At 44.7% G+C, this 24,474-nt stretch overlaps 1 protein-coding gene across 1 annotated transcript in view; it reads left to right on the top strand.

Moving 5' to 3' along the window:
- Positions 1-4,320: 4,320 nt before the first annotated feature.
- LOC121585921 (transcription factor HIVEP3) overlaps positions 4,321-24,474 on the top strand; it is a 110,301-nt gene continuing 90,147 nt past the window's right edge. The window contains exon 1 of the mRNA XM_041902251.2: positions 4,321-4,563. The gene's annotated coding sequence lies outside the window, so the exon portion shown is untranslated. The remainder of the gene's footprint in view (positions 4,564-24,474) is intronic.

Genomic DNA, 24,474 nt, shown 5'->3' with positions numbered 1-24,474 from the left:
AAGTGGACGTTGAACAGTTCATCAAATGCACACAGACCACTAGTTGCCTGGCATGGAACAAGCCTCTTGTCCACCACGATGTAGTAGTTGTCAATCTTGCTCTGTCTTCTTCCGACGGCAAGGAGGTATGGTTGTCGACCATGGTCCCATCAAGATGGTCTTCAATGCTGCAGCATGACTGCAACACACAAAGGGTCTTTTTAAGTCACTCTCCACAATGAAGAGACAACAATTACTGTATCATCTTACCTTATGAAAGTGCATTAGTCTGCCCACAGCATCACTGGCACTGATCTTGGTCCTCTTCCCTCCTGCTGGTGGTGGGAGGAGATGAAGCAGCAGCAGCAGGGAGGACATATCATTGTCCCAGTCTGAGGGCAAGAAAAGGCAAACACCCCAAATCACATAAAACAATATTGCTGAGTTTGAAACATTGCACTACCGACGAAATAATCCACTTACTGGTTTCGCTGTCATTCTCTGGCAGTTTTTCTGCAGACTTCAGGAGGTGATGCAAATCAGTGGTCGTAGTCAGGGATTTTGCCAGTTTGATAACTTCAGGCTTCAATACGGTGTCCCACTTTTCAAGGAGCTTAGAGGATGTTCACCTAAAACAAAGTGGATCAACTCAACTTCATGACCAACACAAAATCATGTTCTCAATCAGACAAATAGCCTGTAGTTCTGATTCAAAGACATACTACATACTACATCACTCACCAATCCTTTGATGTCCAGAAACATGGGAAAGACTGTAAGGACATCTGTGCTTCTGTCTGGACTATAAACTAGCACCTCCTTCATCTTCTGATAGATTTGTTTTTCATCGGCAGAGTGGACAAGGAATGATATGGCCTCCTTGCAAGCATCACCAACCAGCTGGTGGTCCAGGTCAGTCTTCCTCCTTCTACCATTCCAGGTCAGTCTTTTCACTCCGTTGTGAACGTCCCCATTTGAAATGCATGACATCCAGCGCAACGTAACGGAGTGTTTATTGGTAATGTAAACAAGGCTTGATATGCAAAATATTGTTTGCGAACTGCAGCCCCCAAAACAATTCATTCTCGAGTTTGCTGAGCAGAGGCTATGTATGTTTTGGTTCTACAAAGCTGTGTCCATCATAACATTCAATAATTAATTAATTCATTATTGCACCATGCAATCAATTATCAGTTCTAAACATGCATTTTTCCTCCCTATGCACACATGATAGACAGTTGCTGGTCGGAGCACATCTCCGGAGCACCTGAGCCAGATGAGCATGTATTAATCCTGCTGTAGAAATGATTGCGGCCTGCAGATCAAACAAACGACTAAAAGCCAATTTATGCTTGATCCGAAAAATATGTGGTCTGGAGGCTCCGTATGGAGGGTGTGACGCAATTACGGAGACTCCGGAGGCTTACGGTGGCCAAATGGAGCTCCGGATGGCGATGCCGTGCGCCTCCCAAATGTTGTAACAATGCGGAGGGCTTCGCATAGCTCCATTCTGCCTGCCCTGACCCTGAGCCTGCTTGCCGTTCTGTACCTTTTGGACTCTGCTCTGGATTACTGACCTCTGCCTGCCCTGACCCTGAGCCTGCCCTGACCCTGACCCTGAGCCTGCCTGCCATTCTGTACCTTTTGGACTCTGCTCTGGATTTCTGACCTCTGCCTGCCCTTGACCTGTTGTTTGCCTGCCCCCCCCCCCCCTGTTTTTGTAATAAACTTTTGTTACCTCAACTGTCTGCATCTGGGTCTTCACCTGAGTTGTGATACACAGTCTTTTAAATGAATGAGTCACATTGTAGCCACTGTGGTAGTGTGAGCAACTAGTGCTAGCAGTTCAGTGAACAACTATCCCAAAATGGAAATATCTGACACGAATAACAAATAAACAAGTAACAATCATTCTCCTGAGTACCTGTTAATGAATGAAGTTGACACCGACCAGAATAATTATCCTACGGTATAGAATCCTCCTCTGGCATATTGCCTAGTCTGCTGCTCCATTGTGTTGGACATGACAGGTAAACGTACATGCATATCTTTATTTTTACTATTTTCTACATTGTAGAATAATAGTGAAGATATCAAAACTATGAAATAACACATATGGAATCATGTAGTAACCAAAAAAGTGTTAAATCAATCAAAATGTATGTTTTATATTTGAGATTCTTCAAAAAGCCACCCTTTGCCAGCTTCATGAGGAATGCTTTTCCAATAGTCTTGAAGGAGTTCCCACATATGCTGAGCAAATGTTGGCTGCATTTCCTTCACTCTGCGGTCCAACTCATCCCAAACCACCTCAACTGGGTTGAGGTCGGGTGATTGTGGAGGCCAGGTCATCTTATGCAGCACTCCATCACTCTCCTTCTTGGTCAAATAGCCCTTACACAGTCTGGAGGTGTGTTTTGGGTCATTGTCCTGTTGAAAAATAAATGATAGGGAGTGAAATGAATGAAAGGGGGAACCCCTTTCCTCGGAGCACCTCTACCCCCAGGGACACACACAAGTTAACTGAGCATAGCATCAATGTAATGTTTTGCCTTATTCCTTTTTCTCTGTTTAGTTTTTCCAGGTTTCCTTTCTGTCTATTTTGTTTAGGTTTTCGCTCTCAAAATCACACTTTTTAAATAGAAAAACAACAAAATTGGATGTTCTAAGTCCACCACAATGCTTAAACCACATCAGGAGACCGCTTGTGAGGTCTGGGAAAAGTTGCCTGGGAGAAATAGAAGACATTTGGATTTTTGGGTGAATGGAGAGAGCTTTGCTTTATTGAATCAGAGTTGCAGGATCAACGTACAGCCCTCCCTTCTCTTTGCAGACAGGCAAACTAGCCAGTTTAGTTATTTAGAGCATGGTGCACAATTCTGAGAAGGAAGACGATGTAACTGCTTTCTTGGTGTTTACAGTTCTTCATCATCATTACACTATTCTTCTAAATTCAATCACCTCTTCACCCTTCACATAATTTTTGCCTGCGCTGCCCCATGCACTCCTTTGCCTGTGTGAGTAACCATAGTAACAGCTCCTATTGTGCTGTTCAATGACGAGACATGACAGAGCTGTTAGCTGACATTAGCTAGCTACTTTGCGTCACTCTAAACTCATACAAACAGCTGTAACTTTTGATTGGTAGAAAATAATTAGGTTCTGATTCCGTATTTAGGGTGTTTTCACACTTGGTCCCCTTCAGCCACATTTTGTGAACTCAGTGCGGTTCGCTTAAGTTTTTGTGCAGTGTGAACACTCCAAAGGAACTAAGACCCCTCAAAAGAGCCCCCGAAGCAAACCGAACTGAGACCATCTGTGGTTACTAAGCTGTCATTTTGTTATTAGTAGCAGATAATTCTGTTCTGATTCCCAATTTGAATAGCAGAGAAGTTGACCAACATGTCATACCCTCTAAGTTTTTGTCTAAAGTTCTGTGATAGTTGTATCAATTTCAGTTGTTTGGAAGTAGAGGAAGATTTCATACGCTTTAACTTGTTGGGAAAGTGGTCAGAGTAGCAGATTTTTGTCAAAAGTTGCATTGTTCACAGTGAATGGAATGTTGGAAGTCTGGGAGTTGATGATGTCACAATGGGACCTTTAGAATGCTGAAGAAATCCAATGAAAGTGAATGAAGATGGACATAAAAGGACAAAAAGCGTAATAGTTTAAAAGTATAAAATATATCAAAAGGTTGTATGCACATACACTGGTCCTGACCGCTCTGCAAATTTTTAAGTTTTGAATGAGGTGTCTAGCTTAAAGCTGCAATATGTAACTTTTTGGGTGACCCAATTCACATAGAAATGTGAGTTATAGATCTGTCATTCTCATTGAAAGCAAGTCTATGAAGCGATAGTAGATCTGTTCTATGTGCGCTATTTCTATGATTCCTGTGATTAAGTTTTGTTTTTGCATCTTTTACTTTCGGTTTAATACACCAGCTTCAAACAGCTGAAAATGCAATAATTTTGGTTATGGAAACTATATTTCCCAGCAATTTAGATGGTACAATGATTCTCTACACTATACTTGCTCGTTTTGTCACATAAACTGAAATTAGGTGAACTATAAGATTTTTTGCAACCAAGAAATGGTGGAGCGATTTCTGCACAGTGCATTTTTAAACGGTGTAAGAGGAGTAGTTTTCCAAATAGTAATAATAAGAAGTATGACGAATATTTAAAGTGGGGTCTCTTGCTTTGCAAGCCCTTTTAATAAGAAGTATGAAGAAGATTTCAAGTTCGGACTTTTGCTTCACAAGTCCCATCGAATTAAAATGTCCTAGCAAGCCAGGCCAATGGGAGACGATGAAATGGGGCGGGATCCTCTTTCCGTCTCGTGCGGCGGCGCGGAGTTTTTGTGTAGCGCGTGATGGTGTTTTTGTTGTGCTAATCAGCTGAATGTGGCGTCGTAGTTCCAGTTTGACAAGGCAAAGGGAAAGCCCCCCAGTTTGTTTCAGCTTGCCTTCAAGCAGCGCTGCAAGATCTGCACTACACACACCGCGACACAGCCGAGGAATGCGGACTTCTGGCCCTTTCGCTACGGGATAAATGGCTGCAGCACCCACACCGTAGCAAGCTGGTAAGTAGTGCTAAACCGTGTAACTTCACGTTATGTATTTTAGTTGTTCGAACGACCGGGTTAGTGAAGAATATGATGACATTATGTCCAAGCTCTAGGAAATATGAAGAAATATGGCAGTTGTAGGCTAATGCTGTGAAGTTGAGGACTTTGGCACTCACTCTGTTTATTTTTCCAATATTTGGGCTGCTCAACATTCAAGTTGCCTAATCTCAGTGTAAAGTAGACAGTATTACATTGCTACTGTAACGGTATTGGAATTGTAGCACATGCCGTGAATTGAATTGCACTTCCTGACTGTCAAATCACAGAGTTTCTAAACCCAGAGGCAACAACATCGCAAGACTTTCGGGAACGCTTGCGAAACAGACCAAGCAGACCAGGTCCAGGTTTGAGGAGTAATGACAGTAATTATTCATTAGTTGTTAATTTTCTCGAAATCTAAAGGCACAACCTTGATGTGGTCCTCTGTAGCTCAGCTGGTAGAGCACGGCGCTTGTAACGCCAAGGTAGTGGGTTCGATCCCCGGGACCACCCATACACAAAAAAAATGTATGCACGCATGACTGTAAGTCGCTTTGGATAAAAGCGTCTGCTAAATGGCATATTATTATTATTATTCGAGCCAATGTCTTAAGTAGTTGAACACTCCAACCTCTTGAAGGTGACAAACGGTCACGTTTTCATTTAATTCAGAAACAACTTAATATTGAAGGAGTGCCTTTAGCTGAAGCTATGCACATGCGCAGTTCGGCGCGAGACTACCGTTAGACCCGATTACGTGTTTCTGCGCATGAGTTTCGCAAGCTAACGTCGCCATGACATCACCGAGTGTGATCGGGGATTTCTATTGAAGAAGCAGTTTCTGCCTATCTTCATACTGTACTGTCTTTGGTTAAATTCTGAATATGCTATGCTATTATAGATAGGAATTTTGAATGTGTTGTATTTTGACAGGCTAAAATAAGAATATGCTATATATTTGACATTTTTAGGCTATATTAGGGTACATTGCAATTTTTTTGGTAATATAGCCTAATATCGTGCATTTCTAATATAAATTGTGTGCGTAAAATAATTGTGTGCTTAAACTTTTTTTTTCTTGGCTACATTCTTGTGCAATGGGGAAAAAGAAGGATGGCAAAAATCGTTAGGCCAACCTGCCTTCATTCACCAACGTAAAGTCTGTCCATTTATATGAATTAATGTGCTAACTTGCTCAACATAGTCTTGATCATTGGAGTTGATCATGTTATACTGTGAATCATAGCCTAGAATAGTCTGCATAGGCCTACATCTGCGATTTACATTTTAGTCATTTAGCAGACGCTCTTATCCAGAGCGATTTACAGTTAGTGAGTGCATACATTTTCTTACTGGCCCCCTGTGGGAATCGAACCCACAACCCTGGCGTTGCAAGCGCCATGCTCTACCAACTGAGCTACATGGGATTTCTAGAAATAACATCTTGCAATGTGATAGCAAAGCATGCATTCATCCAGTTTTGGCTTACCTATATGCCAGTCATCTGTTGATGATGAATTCTGGAGAGCGCCACTGTCCAGAATGAAATTGCGCATAGCCTAGTGATGGGCTGCTTTGTTGGGAAAGCTTGAGTCGATACTGTAGTGGGTCGCCTGTCTGAAAACACACATTACAGTAATGCTGACCGTATGAGATCTCCTTCTTATACTGGTGATATTACATTTTCTGTGCATTAGTCATAGGACATGGTCAATTCATTTGTTGTCATTGTCCGCGTTTGACACGATGCGTTCTTGGTTCCTTTTTAAGCATGTTAAAAGGGACTGCCATCAAGGGCATTTTAGGACAAACGGTTAGACTGTACTGTAGGCCTACATGACATGATATAAAAATATGCTTTGCATCTATCCCTTTTTTCCTTTATATTTTCTATTACCCCATATATTAACGGGTCATTTTAGTGTGGGTAATTTTAGCTTGCTCTTTTGGAAGTTTAGAATTTTCACTGTGCATATTCCCAATAATGTCATACAGTTGAAGTTGGAAGTTTACATACCCCTTAGCCAAATACATTTAAACTCAGTTTTTCACAATTCCTGACATTTAATCCTAGTAAAAATTCCCTGTTTTAGGTCAGTTAGGATCACCACTTTATTTTAAGAATGTGAAATGTCAGAATAATTGAAGAGAGTGATTTATTTCAGCTTTTATTTCTTTCATCACATTCCCAGTGGGTCAAAAGTTTACATACACTCAGTTAGTATTTGGTAGCATTGCCTTTAAAGTGTTTACCTTGGGTCAAATGTTTCGGATAGCCTTCCACAAGCTTCCCACCACAATAAGTTGGGTGAATTTTGGCCCATTCCTCCTGACAGAGCTGGTGTAACTGAGTCAGGTTTTTAGGCCTCCTTGCTCGCACATGCTTTTTCAGTTCGGCCCACAAATGTTCTATAGGATTGAGGTCAGGGCTTTGTGATGGCCACTCCAATACCTTGACTTTGTCGTCCTTAAGCCATTTTGCCACAACATTGGAAGTATGCTTGGGGTCATTGTCCATTTGGAAGACCCATTTGCGACCAAGCTTTAACTTCCTGACTGATGTCTTGAGATGTTGCTTTAAGGCCCTTCTCCCCCGATTGCTCAGGTGGGCCGGGCGGCCAGCTCTAGGAAGATTGTTGGTGGTTCCAAACTTCTTCCATTTAAGAATGATTGAGGCCACTGTGTTCTTGGGGACCTTCAATGCTGCAGACATTTTTTGGTACCCTTCCCCAGATCTGTGCCTCGACACAATCCTGTCTCAGAGCTCTACGGACAATTCCTTCAACCTCATGGCTTGTTTTTTTTTCTCTGACATGCACTGTCAACTGTGGGACCTTATATAGACCGGTGTGTACCTTTCCAAACCATGTCCAATAAATTGAATTTACCACAGGTGGACTCCAATCAAGTTATAGAAACATCTCAAGGATGATCAAGGGAAACAGGATGCATCTGAGCTCAATTTCGAGCCTCATAGCAAAGGGTCTGAATACTTATTTAAATAAGGTATTTCTGTTTTTTATTTCTAATAGATTTGCAAAAAAATTTAAAAACCTGTTTTTGGCTTTGTCATTATGGGGTATTGATGAGGGGAAATTAATTTAATCCATTTTAGAATAAGGCTGTAACATGACAAAATTGTGAAAAAGTCAAGGGGTCTGAATACTTTCCGAATGCACTGTAGTAGCGTTCACAGCAACTGAGCCGGGGGATCCAAAATCAAAAAGTATATCAAATCAAACTTTACAAGGAAACAACTTTACACAAACAAAAACCGAAGTCTCTCGTTTAGCGTTCAACAACATACGTTGCGCTCAGATGAAGTAATTGCTTTTCACAATGCAGTGCTCCCAATACTAGCTTGCAGCAGTAGCTATCAGCAGTAGGATAGAATATGTATATCTGAAGAATACATAGGATAAACGATATAGTATTTGACTGCAACCACCATGATGCAACATTCAAGAAGACACTCATTGTTTCACATGTATTGATGTTGGACATGTGAGCCTTCTGTAGTGCAACTGGAAATATTTGGTGATCTGACAGCATCAGGCCAAACCACTTGTTGGATATCTGGCCTTGGTCTCGTTTTAAGAGAGACAGTTCTAAGAGTCAGACATGGGCCTCACAGCCCTGAACTAACTGGGCAGTTTAAGAACTCACTCACTCCAGTTATGTGGTGGGATGTGTACACTAGTTGTTTTAATTTAGCTCTCCTCAGCACACGCCACCTCCGAACCTTATCTCTGGCCTGTCTGAACAGTTGGCTGCCTGCAATCACTGCTGGATTGTGGCGGTTTTCCTTTTTCTTTGCTCAATACTCAACACTGAAAAAGAACACGCAGGGGCTATCCATAGGACATGCTTGGAAAAGCAGGTAAAAGAAAATACAGGCGGATTTAGGACTGTTTATTTGCTCCCCAGGTAAGGTGGCAATAGGCTGGTAAAACCAGTTTAAGCTAATGAACAGAGGAAGATAGAAAGTGCACTCTTAAAGGGATAGTTCTGGATTTTGGCAATGAAGCCCTTTATCTACTTCCACAGAGTCAGATGAACTCGTGGATGGATACCTCTTTTATGTATCGGTCCAGTATGATGGAAGTTAGAGGTAGTTTCACGAGCCAATTGCGATAATGCTAGTTAGCAGCTTCCTTCATACTGGACGTAGAGACATACAAATAGGATCCATGAGTTAATCTGACTCTGGGGAGGTAGATAAAGAGCCTCTGCCAAAATCCCTAACAACCCAAGAATTTAGTGGTTAAGTTTCCAACCTTCCATAGGCCTCCCGAGTGGCGCAGTGGTCTAAGGCACTGCATCGCAGTGCTAGCTGTGCCACTAGAGATCCTGGTTCGAATCGGGAGACCCATGGGGCGGCGGGAGACCCATGGAGCGGCGCACAATTGTCCCAGTGTCGTCCAGGGTAGGGTAGGGAATGGCTGGCAGGGATGTAGCTCAGTTGGTAGAGCATGGCGTTTGCAAAATGTAATGAGGCAGATCTGGTTATGATATTGTTGCTGCTCTCTAGGGGCCAGTTTCCCTGATACAGATTAAGCCTAGTTCTGAACTAAAAAGCATTGTCAATGGCCCCTAGAGTACAGGCCTAGACCCAGGCCTTTCTTACAGTCTTTCCTCTGCTCTGGGGCTGCAGTGAAGTACAGTCATGCTCTCGTGCTGAGGGGGATCTGTGTATAGAGGCCAATATGCAATTATTTCCTCAGAGAACGGTGTTTGAGCAACTTGTTGTGCTGGCGGAGGACAGCAGCACTAGCTCAGCATGGAGCCTGGGAGATTTTGGGTTTGTTTCTTCAGGAAGGTCAGAATTGTTTGAAGTCATCGTAAACCACTTGATCATTAAAACCATTTAGAGCTTAAGCACTAAATGGTTGTGGTGAAAATGGTCATAACCTACTGGTTGAGTTTGCTTTGTGTTTTTATCGTGATAAGTTGGCAGAAACATTGACAGGAGGGATACTGGCTTGTTAAGTGTGATTACTTTGATAAAAAACTTAAACTGAATGTTATTGGAGAACCTCTCATAACTTTACCAGTGAGTGATTTCAAAGGGGTGAATGACAAATATACTAGCTATTCAGGATTTTGGCATTCACTGTTTGATAGGAATTTGATTAGCCCCAATATATCAACATGCAGGCTGTGCAGCACATAGGCACAGGTACAGTATTGTGTGTGTATGTATGGGTGGGTGCGTGCGTGGGTGTGTGTGTGCATCATGTATGTCTCCTGTAGTTCTCGTGTCCCTGGCTCACACAGTGCTTCAGATGGGTGAGGGTGATTTTCTGCCAATTAACACAGAACCTCTCTCTCACACAAACACACCTTGCATCCAGCTCCCCCTCCTCATCTCTCACACACCGACTCAGCCAAGCAGGCGGCAACATGCTGATTTAAATTAATGAAATGCCAGTGGCAGAGAGGACAAGAAGTGTGTGTTGCTGCGGAATAATATCCAGTCTCTGAGATCCAGTATCCAAATAGGCATTCAGACAGCTGCGGTTTCTGATGCAGATGATATGGAGACTGAGGAGCAGAGAGTCTGGTCTGGCAAGGATGGCTGTTTCTAGTAAGTTACAGCAGCAGACGTCTTTTATGTGTAGTCACATATGGTTCCCAACACCCAGCATATACTGTAACAAGGATGTAGCTACTGTAAGTGGACAGGAGTTGCTGTTAGGCATTGTCCCACCTGTCTGTCCTCTTCTTCTTACTGTGTCGCTTGTGTTTATGTTTGTGTCTGGAGAACTGTGACCATGACTCTGTGGCTGCTATTGCAGTTATTCATTTCCCTTGCTTTGGCCTGCCAGTGGTCATTGAAAGCACCCCCCCCCCCCACACACACACACACACACATTCACACACACAGGGTGTTTAATCCCAGAGACTGGTCCTAGGGACAGAAGTAAACAGGCAGACACAACCTTTTCATGTCCCCGCCGCTGGTCATTAATCCTGTTCTCTGAAACACAAAGGAATAATAGAACAACTATGTCCCTCAGAGAAGAGGGAGCCAGGAACAAGGCCCTGGACACATTTTTTGGGGGGACTGAAAACCCAGAACTGGAGCACTGGTCAGGAAGCCAGCTGGCCCACTAGCTTGATTATTTCAGTAAGGTCATTAATTCATTGTAAATGCATCCTTACTATGTAGGCCAGGGATCATCAACTAGATTCAGCCGCGGGCCAAAAATGTCTAAAAACCTGTTTCACTTTGTCATTATGGGGTATTGTGTGTAGATTGATGAGGAAAAATGTTTATTTAATCCATTTTAAAATAAGGCTGTAACGTAACAAAATGTGGGAAAAGGGAAGGGGTCTAAATACTAGATGTCCCTGGCACAGACCCAGGCCAGTGTGTTGGCTACCTCAACGAAAGAGTCTTCGGTAGCAGACTCAACTGATATGTTACTGTGGTTGGCTCCAGTGCCAATGGTGATTACGCAATAGACACACACACAGGGCAGGATCTGCAATAAGAGTAGATAGGGAGGATGTTGTTACTGTAACACTCCTTACTCCCACAGTAGTTAATCATTACATGTGCTCATATTTACCAACAGAACATGGGCTCATATGAGGGATTTTGCATGGTGCAGTTGTCAAATAGCTCCCTACAAGAAATGATATTAATAGTACCCAATGTCTGTAACCACACAAGGCCTTTAGGTAACAGCTCTCCTACTAAGGTTTAGTGTGTGTGGAAAATATTGTCTGTACTACTTCTGCCTGGGCTATATCTTTATATGTGTAAACTGATGTTATACGCTCCTTTTGGGAGAGGGAATGTAGAGAACCTCACTGTGCGCGTGTTTTAGTCTCTTGTGCAACAGTGGCAGTGTGACTGCAGTGTCATACACCACGAGTACAGTATGTCTGTGGTGGCAGGCTATTATTGGTAAGAGCAGTGTTTTGGAGGGGTGTCTTGTTTTAGGAATGGATAAGAAAGCTACTGCCCATGCAGTGTCCACTGTCCAGAGCTGGTGACTAGTCTCTTTTATCTCATTGACATGGGATACCATTGAAATGGAGGCTTACTTGTAACCTTCACACATTAAAGTTGTTAATGAAATCCTGTAGCCTTAATGCGTTTAGTGGATGCAGGGTCCAAATGACCATGGCTAGATAGTGCTGTGTGGACTTGTGTGTTGATCCTGCAATAAAGACTGTAGAGCGGGAGGCTCTCTCTCTGTGTTGCATTGAGAGATCAGGCCAGATGCATGACTTGCATATTTATCGATTGGTCTTGCAGGCAAGGCATTGCATTTCAGTGGTGGGGCACACACACACACACACACACACATACAGAGAGAGAGAGAGAGAGATATTTGGAGGTTTTATAGGTCCCAGGATACACGGGCCCTCAGCTGGGTGTGTTGGAGGGTACGCCCTCTTTTCACAACTTCCCTGAGCTGAAGCTTTAACAAGACCTTAATTGTTCATCCTAATTGTACTATTTCACTTCCAGACGAGTGACACACTGTTCAGTGAAGATAATGGCTGAAAATCAAGTAAAGCTATTTTTTGTGATTTTTATTTTTCCAAGTAAAAAAGCTTGTTTTGAAGCCAAAACTTGGACAAAATATGTCAGCCTTCTTGTACTTTACCTCCCTAATCTGTTCTTCTCAAATGTGTTCTCGCTTTCTCTTTTCTCTTGCTCCCTGCTCTCTTTTGTCTTTGCCACACTCTCCCTCTACCCTTCTCCCCCTGCTTTGCTGTCCATGTCTAGTATCTGCATGTCCTCTTTATGCTCAGCCTGGTCACACCTCAGTGGTTAAGTGAGGGAGGTCTGTCTGTGCCTGTGTGTGTATACCAGAGACAAAAGGAAAAATGACCAAAACATGCAGGAGCCACACCGACTAGGCTACACCTCCTCACTATCTCTCCACATCTCTCTATTTCCCTATCAAGCCTTCCACTCGTCTGTAACCTGTCTCCCATGTGAGAGTAGCAGTGCTGTGAGCAAGGCTGTCTCTGTGTTCCTTTGTGTTGTGTGGAAGCCATCTAGGTGGTTGCCAGTGCTGGAGCCCTGTGTGCCTTGCTCTGGTGGGGATTTCTGCTTCATGGAAGGGGAGGAGGTAGGAGGGGAAGAGCGGAGGAGGACTTTGGGGGAAAATCCTCCAGCCGTGCTGGGGATCTGCTGACGGGAGACGCTCCAAAAAAAGCCCCCTAAGCCTTGCCTCTGTCTATGAAAACAGAGGCCGCAACACACGCACACTCTGAAAAAGCCCTTTGAATCCCTGGAAAGGCTTCCAGTGGAATCCAGATGTGTTATCCAGACACATTCTGAACAAACAGTCTTTACGACGTTATGTCCTCAATGTGAGCAGTTTATTTTTGGATGCAATGTTCAGACATTCACAGAAGTAACGACAGCGTAACACAATTCTCATCCAAACCGGAAAATGTAAGCTACATTAGTGGGGGCGGCAGGTAGCTTAGTGGTTAAGAGCGTTGTGCCAGTAACCGAAAGGTCGCTGGTTCTAATCCCCGAGCCGACTAGGTGAAAAATCTGTCTGTGCCCTTGAGCAAGGCGCTTAACCCTAATTGCTCCTGTAAGTCGCTCTGGATAAGAGCGTCTGCTAAAATGAAGATTTTATATATATATATATATATATATATATATATATATATATACACACACACACACACACAGTGGGGAAAAAAAGTATTTAGTCAGCCACCAATTGTGCAAGTTCTCCCACTTAAAAAGATGAGAGAGGCCTGTAATTTTCATCATAGGTACACGTCAACTATGACAGACAAATTGAGAAAGGAAAATCCAGAAAATCACATTGTAGGATTTTTAATGAATTTATTTTCAAATTATGGTGGAAAATAAGTATTTGGTCACCTACAAACAAGCAAGATTCTGGCTCTCACAGACCTGTAACTTCTTCTTTAAGAGGCTCCTCTGTCCTCCACTCGTTACCTGTATTAATGGCACCTGTTTGAACTTGTTATCAGTATAAAAGACACCTGTCCACAACCTCAAACAGTCACACTCCAAACTCCACTATGGCCAAGACCAAAGAGCTGTCAAAGGACACCAGAAACAAAATTGTAGACCTGCACCAGGCTGGGAAGACTGAATCTGCAATAGGTAAGCAGCTTGGTTTGAAGAAATCAACTGTGGGAGCAATTATTAGGAAATGGAAGACATACAAGACCACTGATAATCTCCCTCGATCTGGGGCTCCACGCAAGATCTCACCCCGTGGGGTCAAAATGATCACAAGAACGGTGAGCAAAAATCCCAGAACCACACGGGGGGACCTAGTGAATGACCTGCAGAGAGCTGGGACCAAAGTAACAAAGCCTACCATCAGTAACACACTACGCCGCCAGGGACTCAAATCCTGCAGTGCCAGACGTGTCCCCCTGCTTAAGCCAGTACATGTCCAGGCCCATCTGAAGTTTGCTAGAGTGCATTTGGATGATCCAGAAGAGGATTGGTCAGATGAAACCAAAATAGAACTTTTTGGTAAAAACTCAACTCGTCGTGTTTGGAGGACAAAGAATGCTGAGTTGCATCCAAAGAACACCATACCTACTGTGAAGCATGGGGGTGGAAACATCATGCTTTGGGGCTGTTTTTCTGCAAAGGGACCAGGACGACTGATCCGTGTCAAGGAAAGAATGAATGGGGCCATGTATCGTGAGATTTTGAGTGAAAACCTCCTTCCATCAGCAAGGGCATTGAAGATGAAACGTGGCTGGGTCTTTCAGCATGACAATGATCCAAAACACACTGCCCGGGCAACGAAGAAGCATTTCAAGGTCCTGGAGTGGCCTAGCCAGTCTCCAGATCTCAACCCCATAGAAAATCTTTGGAGGGAGTTGAAAGTGCGTGTTGCCCAGCGACAGCCCCAAAACATCACTGCTCTAGAGGAGATCTGCATGGAGGAATGGGCCAAAATACCAGCAACAGTGTGTGAAAACCTTGTGAAGACTTACAGAAAACGTTTGACCTGTGTCATTGCCAACAAAGGGTATATAACAAAGTATTGAGAAACTTTTGTTATTGACCAAATACTTATTTTCCACCATAATTTGCAAATAAATTCATTCAAAATCCTACAATGTGATTATCTGGATTTTTTTCCCTCATTTTGTCTGTCATAGTTGACGTGTGCCTATGATGAAAATTACAGGCCTCTCTCATCTTTTTAAGTGGGAGAACTTGCACAATTGGTGGCTGACAATACTTTTTTTCCTCACTGTTTATATATATATATATATATTATATTTTCTACATAGTTCATATCTGGTTTAAGTTTACACTGAAAGTGTTTTTCCATCCTGAAAAGTAATTAAAACAATATTGATAAAAAAATACTTTATTTTTCACGCCCAAGGATTACAATGGCAGAAAAATCCCTGCATTTGCATGTCACCAACACACCTCTACATATAAGGCTGGAGGTTGCTAATACCGCTCAGCTTCTTTTAGAGCCATTCACCCCTTCTCCAACCGAGGTCTTCAACCCAAGTCCCCAGAACGTCACCACTGTTAATTCAATGTTGGGTCATGCATGCCTTGACCATGCAAGCCTAGCAGCACAGTACCTAGGCCGCTGGCTGTGCCCTGGCATGAAGGCAGTTAAGGTCACATAAAGAGCATGTTGTTTTAGATGCTGGGTCGTTCGTTAGGGAAAATGGGATTTTGAATGGGAATGAATTGTTTGGTCCCCACAAGAATAGTAAAACAAACGTTTGTGTGTGTGTTTTTTGGGATATATTTACAACTTAGGTGTGTGTTTGTCTACTGTGGGTATGTATATTCTGTTGTTGTTTATGTCTGTTTTTTCTGCCCGTACTGCAAAGCCATGCAAGGGCATCTGTTAATCCACTGTACTCCCTAATTGAAGGTCAATATTTGCATGAGCATTCCTACAGAAAATGTTTAGGCTCAGCTCGGGGGCAGAACACAGCCTGGTAGTGTACTAAAGCGACGCTCAAGGTACTCTGCACTTCATAGGACACAAGCTGGAAATGTGCGTTTAGCCTAAGCCCTATGCTAGAAAAGTGTTTGATAGAAAGCAGGTGTAATTTCCCTGGGCTTCATTATCACATTTGTATTTATTATGGATCCCCATTAGCTGGTGCCAAGGCAGCAGCTACTCTTCCTGGGGTCCAGCAAAATTAAGGCAGTTATACAATTTTAAAAACATTACAATACATTTACAGATTTCACAACACACGGTGTGCCCTCAGGCCCCTACTCCACCACAACCACATATCTACAATACAAAATCCATGTGTGTGTATAGTGCGTTTGTGCCTATGTTTGTGTTGCTTCACAGTCCCCGCTGTTCCACAAGGTGTATTTTTATCTGTTGTTTTTAAATCTAATTTTACTGCATGCATCAGTTACTTGATGCGGAATGGAGTTACATGTAGTCATGGCTCTATGTAGTACTATGCACCTCCCATAGTCTGTTCTGGACTTGGGGACTGTGAAGAGACCTCTTGTGGCATGTCTTGTGGGGTATGCATGGGTGTCCGAGCTGTGCGCCAATAGTTCAAACAGACAGGTCGGTGCATTCAACATGTCAACACCTCTCACAAATACAAATAGTGATGAAGTCAATCTCTCCTTCACTTTGAGCCAGGAGAGATTGACATGCATATTATTGATGTTAGCTCTCTGTGTACATCCAAGGGCCAGCCGTGCTGCCCTGTTCTGAGCCAATTGCAATTTTCCTAAGTCCCTTTTTGTGGCACCTGACCACACGACTGAACAGTAGTCCAGGTGCGACAAAACTAGGGCCTGTAGGACCTGCCTTGTTGATACTGCTGTTAAGAAGGTAGAGCAGCTCTTTGTTATGGACATACTTCTCCCCATCTTAGCTACTGTTGTATCAATATGTTTTGACCATGACAGTTTAAAAGCTAGGGTTACTCCAAGCAGTTTAGTCACCTCAACTTGCTCAATTTCCACATTATTTATTACAAGATTTAGTTGAGGTTTAGGGTTTAGTGAATGATTTGTCCCAAATAGAATGCTTTTGGTTTTAGAAATATTTAGGACTAATTTATTCCTTGCCACCCACTCTGAAACTAACTGCAGCTCTTTGTTAAGTGTTGCAGTCATTTCAGTCGCTGTGGTAGCTGACGTGTGTCGTGTTGAGTCATCCGCATACATAGACATACTGCCTTTATTCAAAGCCAGTGGCATGTCGTTAGTAAAGATTGAAAAAAGAAAGGGGCCTAGACAGCTGCCCTGGGGATTTCCTGATTCTTCCTGGATTATGTTGGAGAGGCTTCCATTAAGGAACACCCTCTGTGTTTTGTTAGACAGGTAACTCTTTATCCACAATATAGCAGGGGGTGTAAAGCCATAACACATATTTTTCCAGCAGCAGACTATGATCGATCATGTCAAAAGCCGCACTGAAGTCTAACCAAAGAGCCCCCACAATGTTTTTATTATCATTTTCTGTCAGCCAATCATCAGTCATTTGTGTAAGTGCTGTGCTTGTTGAATTGTCTTCCCTATAAGCGTGCTGAAAGTCTGTCAATTTGTTTACTGTAAAATAGCATTGTATCTGGTCAAACACAATTTTTTCTAAAAGTTTTACTAAGGGTTGGTAACATGCTGATTGGTTGGCTATTTGAGCCAGTAAAGGGGGCTTTACTATTCTTAGGTAGCGGAATGACTTTTGCTTCCCTCCAGACCTGAAGGGGGGGGGGGGCACACTTTCTAGTAGGCTTAAATCGAAAAAATAGAAGTGGCAATGTCGTCCGCTATTATCCTCAGTAATTTTCCATCCAAGTTGTCAGACCCTGGTGGCTTGTCATTGTTGATGTATAACAATACTTTTTTCACCTCTTCCACACTCACATTATGGAATTCAAAATTGCAATGTGTCTTTCATAATTTGGTCAGATATACTTGGATGTGTATTGTTAGCATTTGTTGCTGGCATGTCATGCCTAAGTTTGCTAATCTTGCCAATGTAAAAATCATTAAAGTAGTTGGCAATATCAATCAGTTTTGTGATGAATGAGCCATCTGATTCAGTGAATGATGGTGCTGAGTTTGCCTTTTTTCCCAAAATTGTGTTTAAGGTACTCCAAAGCTTTTTACTATCATTCTTTATGCCATTTTTCTTTGTTTCATATCTAGTTTCTTCTTATTTTTATTCAGTTTAGTCACATGATTACTCAATTTGCAATACGTTTGCCAATCGGTTATGCAGCCAGACTTATTTGCCATTCCTTTTGCCTCATCCCTCTCAACCATAACATGTTTTAATTCCTCATCAATCCACGTGGATTTAACAGTTTTTTGTCTTTTTCTTAATATGTGCATGCTTATTAGTAACTGGAATAAGCAATTTCATAAATGTGGCAAGTGCAGTGTCTGTTTGCTCCTCATTACACACCACGGACCAACAAATATTCTTTACATCAACAACATAGGAATCACTACAACCTATTGTATGACCTCTTATATGCAATATTAGGCCCAGCCTTTGGATATGGCTCCTATATTGTGATCACTACATTTGAATACTGCTTTCAAGCAAATTTCTGCAGCATTAGTAAAGATGTGATCAATACATGTTGATTATTTCATTTCTGCGCTGTTTGTAATGACCCTGGTAGGTTAACTGATAACCTGAATCAGGTTACAGGCACTGGTTTCAGTTTGAAGCTTTTTCTTGAGTGGGCAGATTGATGAAAGCCAGTCAATATTTAAATCACCCAGAAAAGTATACCTCTCTGTTGATATCACATACATTATCAAGCATTTCACACATGTTATCCAGATACTGACTGTTAGCACTTGGTGTTCTATAGCAGCTTCCCATAAGAATGGGCTTTAGGTGAGGCCGATGAACCTGTAGTCATGTTACTTAAACAGTATTTAACATGAGATCCTCTCTAAGTTTCAAAGATAGTCAGAATATGAATGTCATCTGTTACTAGCAAATTATTGATTTCATGAACCTTGTTTCTTAAGCTACATATGTTAACGTGGGATATTTTGAGTACTTTTCTGGGATGCTTACTTGTTTTCATTGCTTTACTGGGAAGCTTATCAGAAGTAGATATGCTCATGTTGTTTATGTTAGTGCAGGGTGAGCTACACACACTGGACTTATTTCTAGGGCACACCGCCTCAGTGCTAACAGTATAAATCTGGTTCATAGGCACATGATTACTGCATACAATAGCTGTAGGATCAGCAGAGGCATTCAGGGCAGTTAGAGGGAAATCAATTAGGTTACTTACATTTACATTTTAGTCATTTAGCAGACGCTCTTATCCAGAGCGACTTACAGTTAGTAATGTGCATATATATATTTTTTTTATATATTTTTTATTTTTTATACTGGCCCCCCATGGGAATCGAACCCACAACCCTGGCGTTGCAAACGCCATGCTCTACCAACTGAGCTACATCCCTGCCGGCCATTCCTTCCCCTACCCTGGACGACGCTGGGCCAATTGTGCGCCGCCCCATGGGTCTCCTGGTCGTGGCCGGCTACGACAGAGCCTGGATTTGAACCAGGATCTCTAGTGGCACAGTCTTAGACCACTGCGCCACTCGGGAGACACTTACATTGTGTCTGCCAACGCCACTGGTATAATGTACATTTGATGAAGCATTATGACAGCTCAGCGTCACAATGGTGGTAGGGATTAACTGAGATGAGTTTGGGTCATTGATAAGTCAGTGTCTCAACGCAGGCTTATAATGCTGTGAAAGGATCCAGGAACCCAAATGATTTGGGTGGATCCCATCCTCCTTATAAAATGTGTTTTTTTCCCAAAAGGTATCGAAATTGTCAAAAACGTTACACGCATTTGACCTGCAATAATCACGTAGCCAGTTGTGAAGAGAAAGAATCCTGCTAAAGCATTCAATGCCACGATTCAGAAAGGGTACAGGTCCAGATATGATGGGTATTTTATTAGTGTCTAGCGGAGTCAATCAGCCCTTTAAAATCAAGTTTCAACTGTTCAGAGCTGCCCTTCATAATGTCATTAAAACCCACTGTGACGTCACGAGAGGCTACACAGCTTTCAGCGTGATTGCTCAAGTAGTGCAAGGAGACAAGGTTCAAACAAAACAAGGATTTTATTATAGGTCTTGGGAAATTAACGAAAATATAACAAAATTCTGTTCTCTTGTGGCTCTTTAAGGGTTAACAGTTCAGGGATGTCTCTTCCACATCCAAAATCATAATTCTCACTCGCTCAGATAACTTTTCCCCAGCCTTACTGTAGTCCACGTTGCAGCTAGTGGCCAACCCAGCCAAAAGTCCTTCCAAAATCTCTCACGTATTTCCACAGGTGCATATATCCAAAGGTGAGTATTTCCCAAAGGTAAGTATCTCCAAATCCTTATATTCCTCATGGAAGTGGACGTGCAGCACTCTTGTCCTCCAGAGAGCCCAGGTTGGAGACTGTGTCTCTTCACCCCCCACACACTCCCTCAGTGTGTCTCTTCCCTTCCACAAACCTTCAGCTCCTGATTTGTTTCAGCTGCGTGGGAAGATTGGCCATAGAGGGGTGGAGTTCCCGACCATACCAGCAGATGGAGCCATAGCTGTCTGGGTTTGCAGCCACCTCAGGGGGATGTAACGTCCCTCCAGGACACAGCCTCTCGTGACATCACACATCCCCCTCCTCGGGACCGACGTCCTCGTCGGGGTAAAGGCAGCGAAGAAGGCATCACGCCGGGAGAGGGCGTCCGCATTGCCGTGGTGCTTGCCAGCCCTGTGGACAACAGAAAAGTTAAGCGGTTGCAAGCTCAAAAACCATCTGGTTACTCTACTGTTTGATTCCTTGTTCTTGGCCATCCACTGCAGAGGGGCGTGATCAGATACCACCATGAAACGTCGGCCCAGGAGATAGAACCGAAGGGACTCCAGGGCCCAGACTACCGCCAGACATTCTTTCTCCACCGTTGAATAGTTCTTCTCTCTTGGAAGTAACTTTCTGCTTAGGTAGAGAATGGGATGTTCTTCACCGTCATGTGCCTGGGTGAGGACAGCACCCAGACCCACCTCCGAAGCATCCGCTTGGACAATGAATTCCTTCTTGAAGTCTGGTGCCACCAGGATCGGACTGGAGCAGAGTGCTCGCTTCAGGTTGAGGGAAAGCCGCCTCCGCCGCAGGGTTCCACTTCACCATTCGTGAGTGGCGTTTGGTCGTCAGCTCCGTCAACGGTGCAGCTATGGTAGCAAAATCTGCAATAAAGCGTCTATAGTAGCCAGCGAGGCCCAAAAATGACCTTACTTGCTTCTTGGTGATGGGCTGCGGCCAGTCCTGTATGGCCCGCAGTTTGGCTTCCTGTGGTTTGACCAACCCCGCCCAATGGTGTACCCCAGGTAGTTTGTCTCACTGAAGGCCAGCTTGCACTTCTTCGGGTTTGCCGTGAGCCCTGCTTCCCTGAGCGAATCCAGCACCGCTTGTACCCGGGGTATGTGGCTGGCCCAATCCGGACTTTGTATAACAACATCATCCAAATAAGCCGCTGCGTGCACTCTTGTGGGGGCGCAAGGACTCGATCCATCAGGCGTTGGAACGTGGCAGGTGCCCCGTGGAGACCAAACGGAAGTCGGGTATACTGGTAGAACCCCTCCCGGGGTGGCAAAGGCTGTCTTCTCCTTAGACGCCGGGGTCAGGGCACCTGCCAGTAGCCTTTTGTGAGATCAAGAGTGGTTAGGAAACAGAGCATGCCCCAAGGAGTCTATTAAATCATCGACACGAGGCATTGGGTATGCATCAAATTCAGACACTTCATTCAACTTTCGATAGTCATTACAAAATCGTACTGAACCGTCTGGCTTGGGAACTAGTACGATGGGACTTGCCCAGGCACTGTGGGACTCTTCGATTACTCCCAACTCCCGCATCTTCCTTACCTCCTTCTGTATAACCACTTTACGAGCCTCTGGCACGCGGTACGGGCGCTGGTTTACCGTTCGGCCAGGCATGGTGCGGATCTCATGTTGGACCACCTCTGTGTGACCGGGAAGGGAGGAGAAGACATCCTGGTTCTGCTCCACGAGTTCCAGGGCCATCTGTCGTTGATGTGGGGACAGATTTGGACCCAGCTGAACCTCTTCTCGCGCCGGTTCCTTGGTCTCTGTGGGGGTAGACAGCTGAACAGCGCCTCTCTGGCGTGCCACTTCTTTAAAAGGTTAACATGATAAATCTGCTCAGTTTTTCTTTTATCTGGTTGCCTCACCTTGTAGTTTACTTCTCCCATGCGTTCAATGACCTCATATGGTCCTTGCCAGGTTGCCAGGAATTTACACTCAACGGTTGGCACCAGGACCAGCACTCTGTCCCCCGGCTTAAACTCCCTGGGTTGAGCAGATCTGTTGTAGGAGGCTTGCTGTTGCCGCTGACTGGCCTCCAGGTGTTCCCGCATCATGGGATAGATGGCCTTCATTCTCTCCCTCATAGCCCCGACATGGTCGATCAGTGTCCGCTGTTGGCATGGCTGCTCCTCCCAGGCCTCCTTGGCGATGTCGAGCAGTCCTCTGGGTCTGTAGGAAAGCAAGAGCTCAAAGGGTGAAAAACCAGTAGAAGACTGAGGTACCTCTCTCACCGCAAATAATATGTAGGGTAACAGCTGATCCCAGTTGCGCCCATCTTCCCCTACCGCTTTCCGCAGCATGGATTTTAGTGTTTTGTTAAAACGTTCGACTAGGCCATCTGTCTGGGGGTGGTAGACCGAGGTTCTCAGCTGTTTGATTTTCAGTAAAGCACAGAGTTCTTTCATCACCCTGGACATGAATGGAGTCCCTTGGTCCGTCAATATCTCTTTTGGGATTCCCAGACTAGTTGAGAGACGGAACAGCTCCTTGGCGATTTGTCTGGATGTAGCCTTCCTCAGCGGAATGGCCTCCGGGTACCGGGATGCATAGTCCAGAATGACCAGAATGTATTGATGTCCCCTGGAACTTTTCGGTAAGGGCCCGACTATGTCTAATCCAATCCTCTCAAAAGGAGTTTCGATAATGGGCAAGGGAATGAGCGGGTTTCTATATGTGGGCTTTGGCGCAACCTGCTGACACTCAGGGCAACTACGGCAGTAGTTCTCTATCTCTTTGTGTACTCCTGGCCAAAAGAAACGTTGCATGATTCTTTCCTTAGTCTTCTCTACCCCCAAGTGGGCCCCTAGCGGGTGTGTGTGTGCTAGGTTGAGTACTGTGGCCCGATAGGGCTGTGGCACGAGGAGCTGTTCATGCACTTCATCATTTTTCTTGACTATCTGATATACTAACCCCGGTTTACTGCGAAATGGGGGTAAGTAGGGTTTGTCTTATCACCTAACACTACACCTTCTAATACCTGCACATTTCTTAAGGCATTTGCAAGAGTAGGATCTTGTAATTGAGCCGTACCATACTGGCCTGTGAGAGGGGGAAGCTCTTGGGTGCCTGGGACGTCTTCTTCACTGGAGAACGGAGCACTTTCCTGGGCTGCGTTCTCTTCTCCCGTATCCGGACCAGTCTCGGTGTCGGTCTGGGCACCTGTCATCCCTATCAGAGCCCGGGCGGGAGTGAGTAACTCGGAGGATTGCACCGGAGCCTTCCCAGGATGAGTCTTGCCTCTCCGTTTCCGAGGTACTCGGGTTATCCTCTCCTGAGACTCTCTCCAGAGTGGGTAAAAGGCTGGGCAGTCTCGTCCAATTAGGACAGGGACGGGGAGGGAATCAACCACCCCGCCGTCGTGTGTATGGTTCCCCGTGTGCTGGTCATTGTAAGTTCAGTAATGGGGTATTCTCTGGTGTCCCCATGGACACAGGAAACTGGGAGGACTTTCCCCGGGGTCAGACACGTTGGGCCCACCAAATCCTTACGCACCAGGGTGGCCCGGCTACCAGAATCCAGTAAGGCCTCCACATCATGGTAATTCACAGTTACCGGGCAGGTGGGGGGGTCGATCTGGGCCGCCATCTACGACTCCCAAGAGCGAGGCAAAACGGTGTGTGGGTGCTGAGCTGGAGGACTCCGCAGTGGGCATAGGTTCATCGGCTGGTTTCCCACACTGCCAGGAGATATGTCCCATCTCCCCACACCGGTAACACTGTCGAAGTTTCCCCCCTCCTGGTGTACTCTTCTTGGACCCGCCTGGTTTCTGGCTCCCCCTGGAGCCGGGATAAGTCCTGACGTGGCTGGGTTCGAGACCTTGGGGTCCTTTGGACGGGTTCTTCCCATTTGTGGTGGGGCCGCACTCCTGGGGTCTTTTCGGGAAGCATTCAGCATCTCCGCTGTGGCCTGGTACTTTTCCACAGCTTCCACGGTCAGATCAGCCGTGGTCAAGGCCTGTTGACTGATGAACCGTTTTGCCTCATAAGGCAGGGCGCGTAGGTAACGATCCACCACAACGGCCTCCACCACCGCCGCTGCTGTATTCCTCTGCGGATCCAGCCATTTCCTTGCGATTCGGACAAGTTCATGCATCTGCGCCCGAGGAGGTTGGTCTGGTTGGAAGGTCCAGCTGTGAAAGCGCTGGGCCATACCAAACTTTGTGAGTCCATATCTGCTGAGGATCTCAGACTTCAGGGCATCATAGTCAGTAACCTGGTCAGGGCCCAGGTCCCGGACAGCATTCAGCGATTCCCCGGTTAGAAAGGGGGGCTAACAGACCAACCCACTGTTGCTTGGGCCAGGCTTCCCTAGTGGCCGTGGCCTCAAATGCATGCAGGTATGCCTCAATGTCATCGGTAGCTCCCATCTTAGATATAAAGTCACTTGCCTTTATTGGGCGGGTATTTTGGACCACCCTCTGTCTCTGCAACTGCAATTCCTCTGCCTTCAGAAGGTTGGCTTTCTTTTGCTCCTCCAAGAGAGCCACGTTTGCTTGCATCTGGGCTTGCTGGCCAGCAACAAG

The sequence above is a fragment of the Coregonus clupeaformis genome, chromosome 17 (assembly GCF_020615455.1).
Source record: "Coregonus clupeaformis isolate EN_2021a chromosome 17, ASM2061545v1, whole genome shotgun sequence".
Lineage (NCBI taxonomy): Eukaryota > Metazoa > Chordata > Actinopteri > Salmoniformes > Salmonidae > Coregonus > Coregonus clupeaformis.
Note: the sequence above shows the minus strand (reverse complement) of the source record. Positions and strands in the feature narration are given on the sequence as shown.